The sequence below is a fragment of the Ictidomys tridecemlineatus genome, chromosome 1 (genome assembly GCF_052094955.1).
Source record: "Ictidomys tridecemlineatus isolate mIctTri1 chromosome 1, mIctTri1.hap1, whole genome shotgun sequence".
NCBI classification, from domain to species: domain Eukaryota; kingdom Metazoa; phylum Chordata; class Mammalia; order Rodentia; family Sciuridae; genus Ictidomys; species Ictidomys tridecemlineatus.
In genome coordinates, this window is record NC_135477.1 from 24,414,347 (window position 1) to 24,420,219 (window position 5,873).

Sequence of the window (5,873 nt, forward strand, 5' to 3'; positions counted from 1 at the left end):
TTAGTTCATAGGTCACTCAGGAAAAATAGTCTGGAGACTTCCTCAGGACTCCCAGGTCATTGCACTTGGTGGTGGCAGAGTAGCACTTAACTGGTTTCTCCACTCCCCCCCCCCCCAGTTTAAACATTGGAAAAATAATGGCTTCCCACCTTTTTTTTTTTTAATTCCATAATAAGCACATTGTCCTCTCTTTTTGTAAACACATCAAATGTTTCTGATTAACTTCTGGTACAGTTAATTTTTGTGATAAATGCAGTGGCCTCCTAACCAGTTTCTCCTCTTTTACACCTGTCCCCTTTTTCAATACAATAACCAGTGATCCTGTTAAATCAGGTCTTGTCACTCCCTTATTTGAAACCCTCCCCTGACTCTCCATCTCATTACAGTAAAAGCCAAAGGACCTACAATGTCCTACAGGCTCCACAGGCTCAGCCCCTCACCCTACCTCTCTGACTTCACAGGGTACTGCCCCAGCCAGGCTTTTCTCCTGGCCCCTCCCGGTCACTCCAGGGATATCCCCTTGGAGCCTTTGCACTTGCTGTTTGTTTCCTGTGCCTGGGACTCCAGTATCACATAACACTCCTTCAAGTCTTTGTGCAAAGGCCACCTGATTTTAAACTTGTAAAAAACACTCCCAGTACTCCATCTGGGTTTTATTTTACTTCAAAGCAAAAATCACTTACTTATATTCTATGTAAATTGTTAATTTTGTTGATTATCTGTCTCCTCCCAGTAGAACTTAAGCTTTCTCTGAGGGTAAGAATTTTGTCTGTTTTGTTTACTGCTGTGTCTCTGGGGCCTAGAACAATGATAAGTATTCAGAACAATATGTGGAAAATATTAAAGAAATGAAATAATTTTATTCTGATTATTTAAAATAATATTCTGACTCTAGTTTCCACCTGTTTTTTTCTGGTGCTGGGTCTTCTACCCTATGTGTGTGTGTGTATGTGTGTGTGTGTGTGTGTGTGTGTCTGTGTGTGTGCTCACGCGCACGTATGTGTGTATTTTTTTCTTTGGGGGTAGTATTGGGGATTGAACATAGGTGTGCTCTACCACTGAGCTACATCCCGCTTTTTAAAAAATATTTTTCATTGTAGATGGACACAATACCTTTCTTTAACTTATTTTTAGAAAGGTCTTGCCAAGTTACCAAGGTTGGCTTTGAACTTGCCATCCTCCTGCCTTACTTAGCCTCCCAAGTTGCTATGATTACAGGTATGTACACTGTGCTTGGCTTCATACTGCTATATTTGAGAAATCAATTCAGATGAAGAAAATTTGATTCATAGACTTGGCATGCACTTATAAGAAAGCCAATATTTTTCCAATGTTTAAATTGAGAAAGTTTATTAGAAAGAATTGGGATTTTTAGAGATAACTGACCAAGGCTAAGGATATACATGGACCTTCTAAACCAGTTGATTGAAAATGGAACCATTTTAACTTTGTAAAGTGTCTACAAGTATGTTTAAGGGCGCTGAGAGGGAAGGTGATTAGGGCTCTCATATGCTGAATGTACACTTTTGGAGTAGGAATATGGAGAAGTGGGGGAAGAAGAGCTTGCCAAATCTACAGACATTTCCTGAGCATTTCAGAGAAAATGACAACAGTCAGGAAAGTGTGGCATTCAGCAATTTAGAAGCCAGTTAGAAATGCAAGACTTTATAGCAAAAATGCCAGAAAGGAAGCTGCCTAAACAATTTACAATATAAAATAAACCAAATTCAAGTTCACAGGAGATCACTCAATGGTCTGTATCCCAAATGGTGGGTAATGGTTATATTCTTCATGTACACCTAAAACACACAGAGAAATCTACATACCTAAACCCAGTAATTTTTTCTTAGCACGGAGGATCTTGATCTTCAAGTTCAAAGACTTTCTAGCTCAAAGAGCTGTCCTTTCTCTACAGAGGGGCTGTTAGCACAGGCTATGATGATTTCTAGGGGCTTTCCAACCTATTAAATTATAGGAACAGAGAGCAAGGTCAATACATGCTTCTGGAGGTCTCTCCTGAAATGTGAAAATACAACAAAACGCTGTATTCTGACCACATTTCAACTACATAAACAGCTACAAAAGGTCTGAGATTGTTAAATGGTTGCTGCTGAATCTAATCCTAGCATGGTTCTGACTTTGGTTGACCTTGAGCAAGTCATTTAGCTACAGCCAGAACCTCCTTGCATATACCTTCCCTAACCAAACCCCTCCTGCTGGAATCCTTCACTGGATTCTAATCCTAGCCTGGTTCTGACTTTGTCTGACCTTGAGCCAGTCATTTAGATACAGTCAGAACCTCCTTGCATATAGCTTCCCTAACCAAACCCCTCCTGCTGGAATCCTTCACTGGATGCCAACAGAAAAGGGTAACTGTTCAATTTTCTCATCTGCACAGAAGAAACATCCAGATCTGCAAATTCTGGCATTAGATCTGTATCCAGACCTAAAAGTTTTGGGGAGTTTGATGCATTTGATTTTCTCAAACATTGCAAATAAAATGCTAAATGGCTCTCTATACATTTTGTTTCTCAACATAAAACTCTAAATTTATAAAGAATCCCCTCCCAATGGCCTACTTGTAGAAAAGTATTCAAAGATTCAAAGTTATTGCTGATGACTTTTTTGTTTTGTTTTGGTTTTTTGTACCAGTGATTGAACCTGAGGGCTCTGCACATGCTAAGCACATGTCAGCTACACCCTCAGTCAACAGTGGCATTTTAATCGCACCAGAACACAAAGTCTTCAGGAAAAAAAAAAAAAAAAACAGGAACTAGAAAAATGCTCGAGTTTCCCCAGTTTGCCCTAGAATCATATCTATTGGCTCCAGAGAGATTTCTCAGAACCAGACTATCCACTTGCTTAATACATATAACTGTTATGTAAAATGAGAACTTTTCAAACAGTTAGCAAGAATACCAAAGCAAAATAAAATCTGCAAGGCCATTTTCTATCTCATGAGTTCTTTCCAGGCCTTTTGTTTAGGGCTTTCCCATATACCTCCTTTTTCTAGATTTTTCTGTACATTGTTACTGGGGTAGGAAGAGAAAAAAAAGATGGGGCTTTTTGATGGAGTTGTGAAGAAAGTTTTTCTCCTTTGAGAGGTGTCCACATTCAGTGGGTACCATTCTTCCCTGGAATCCAGAGACTATTGGTTTCAGTTGCCTAGAAAAGTGGGTGTAGGGGCTGAAGCTGTGGCTCAGTGGTAGAGCACTTGTGAGGCACTGGGCTCAATCCTTAGCACCACATACAAAAATAAATAAAATAAAGGCGTGCTACCCATCTACAACTACAAAAAAGAAAAGTGGGTGTGAAGAAAGCCACCATAAACAATGACGCCTTGCCCCTTTCTGCTCTGCCTCCTCTCTGCCACTCTGTCCTGCTACTCCTTGATGTCCCTGGGAAATGGGCCCCTCTACACGGAAGCCTTGGGATTGGACAGCACCCCACACCTCTACTGCCTTCTCCCAGGAAGCCTGCCTTCCCACACAAAACAAGAGGGCATGGGCAGCCCCAAGAGGTCTGCACCCTGTGCTGTCTTCTTCTCCCTTCCTTGCTCCTCCTTGACCCTTCTGGGCTACTCAGGGAACAATGGTCTGCCAGTAAAAGTCAGCCATTTGCCTCCCTCCAGCATCCCTTCCCTCCTGACTGCCAGGCTCTGCAACTATGTTTTTTTCCTAGAATCTTCTATAATGTTCTTCCTGGCTGGCGTCTCATGCCTTCAGCTCAGCCTTGGACAAAGGTGTAAGAAAGCTTCCAAGCTCATTTCTCCTCATCACAGTGACTTACACACTTAACCCAGATCATGCTGTAGGGAAAGTTTTCACTAACAAGTTTTTTTGTTGTCATTGGGTTTTTGTTTTTGTTTTGTTTTGGTTGTTCTGTTTTGTTGGTACTGGGGATCAGACACAGGGTCCTGCTTGACCACTGAGCTACACCACCATCCCACTAACATGGTTTTTAAATGTGGAGCCATGTCTGATATAAGGATGCTGATTCATAATGAGGATGGGGTGGAGCATGGGAGGAATAGATGAACTTTAGATAGGGAGGGGAGGGAGGGGGCATGGGGTAGGAAAGACAGTGGAATGAGACAGACATCATTACCCTAAGTACATGTATGAAAACACGAACACTGTGACTCTACTTTGTGTACAACCAGAGACTTGAAAAACTGTCATATTTGTGTAATATGAATTGAATTGCATTCTTCTGTCATATATAACAAATTAGAATAAAATAATTTTTTAAAAAAAGCCCAAGTATGGCAAAAAAAAAAAAAAATGTTGAGCCATGTGAATATTTCCCATTCAAAAATCTAAATTTAGGGGGCTGGGGATGTGGCTCATGCAGTAGCGCGCTCGCCTGGCATGCGTGCGGCCCAGGTTCGATCCTCAGCACCATGTACAAACAAAGATGTTGTGTCTGCCAAAAACTGAAAAATAAATATTGAAATTCTCTCTCTCTCTCTCTCTCTCTCTCTCTCTCTCTCTCTCTCTCTCTCCTCCCTCCCTCCCTCCCACTAAAAAAAAGATTTAAAAAAAAAAAATCTAAATTTAGCAGGGCATGGCGGCGCATGCCTGTAATCCCAGCAGCTCAGGAGGCTGAGGCAGGAGGATCACTAGTTCAAAGCTAGCCTCAGCAACTTAGGGAGGCCCTAAGCAACTCAGCAAGAACTTGTCTCTAAATAAAATACAAAAAGGGCTGGGGATGTGACTCAGTGGTTAAGCACCTGAGTTCAATCCCCAGTACAAAATATATATATATATATTTATAACTAAATTTTAAATCTACACTTGGGCATGAGGAGGAGGTGGAAATAAGGAAGACTGACAGGAGGACTGGTTACTAGTATTGGGACTGAAAGACAAAAATCAAGTCCCGAATGTGAAATTTCAAGACCTCCAGTAAGACTCGAATCTGCATAGGTCTCACACCAGAGCTTTAACTTAGAGTTCTCCAAACTAGCTAAATTTATTTCCATGCCCTTTTCCCCACCTCCTCTGAAACTGAGGCTAAAATTCTACTCCAGTGAGGAAAAATGCATAGACAAAATATTAAGGAAAAAAATCTGTTTTTTTTTTTGTTGTTGTTGTTTGTTTGTTTGTTTTTACTGGGGATTGAACCCAGGTGCTTACCCACTGAGCTACATCCCCAACCCTTTTTATTTTTTATTTTGAGACAGTGCCTTGCCAAGTTGCTTGGGGCCTGGTTAAGTTGCTGAGCCTGACTTTGAACTTTTGATCCTCCAGCCTCAACCTCCAGAATCAGAGATTATAGGTGCTGCTGCACTGGGCTTAGTCCTCTTTTTAGTTCCTCTGAGACACGTACTTATTTTAAACATCACTAAACTGAAAATTTAACCTGTTTCTCTCCATTTGCTAATATATTTTCTCAATTATCTGCTTCTTTACATTAAAAGTTGATGTTTTCTCCCCCCATTTTTTCTCATTTATTTATACATTTATCAATTAACATAGATTGTGCATCTGAGACATTCCAAGCACAGTACTAGGCACTGTGGTGCTATAATATAGAATTAGAGGTTACTTTAAAAACTATTAAGGAAACTAGAAAATGTGTGCATAAATAACTACCTAAAATAGTATAGAATATCATATGTCTTAAAAAGAAGTACACCCAGCTACTTGGGAGACTGAAGCAGGAGAACCTCAAGTTCAATGGCAAGATAGTTTATCCTGGGTAACAGGAAGACCCCCATCTCTCTCTCTCTCTCTACACACACACACACACACACACACACACACACACACACACACACACACACACGGGCTGGGATTGTGGCCCAGTGGTAAAGCACCCTGGGTTCAATCCCCAGTACCAAACAAAAAGGACAAATGAAGTAGAGGAAA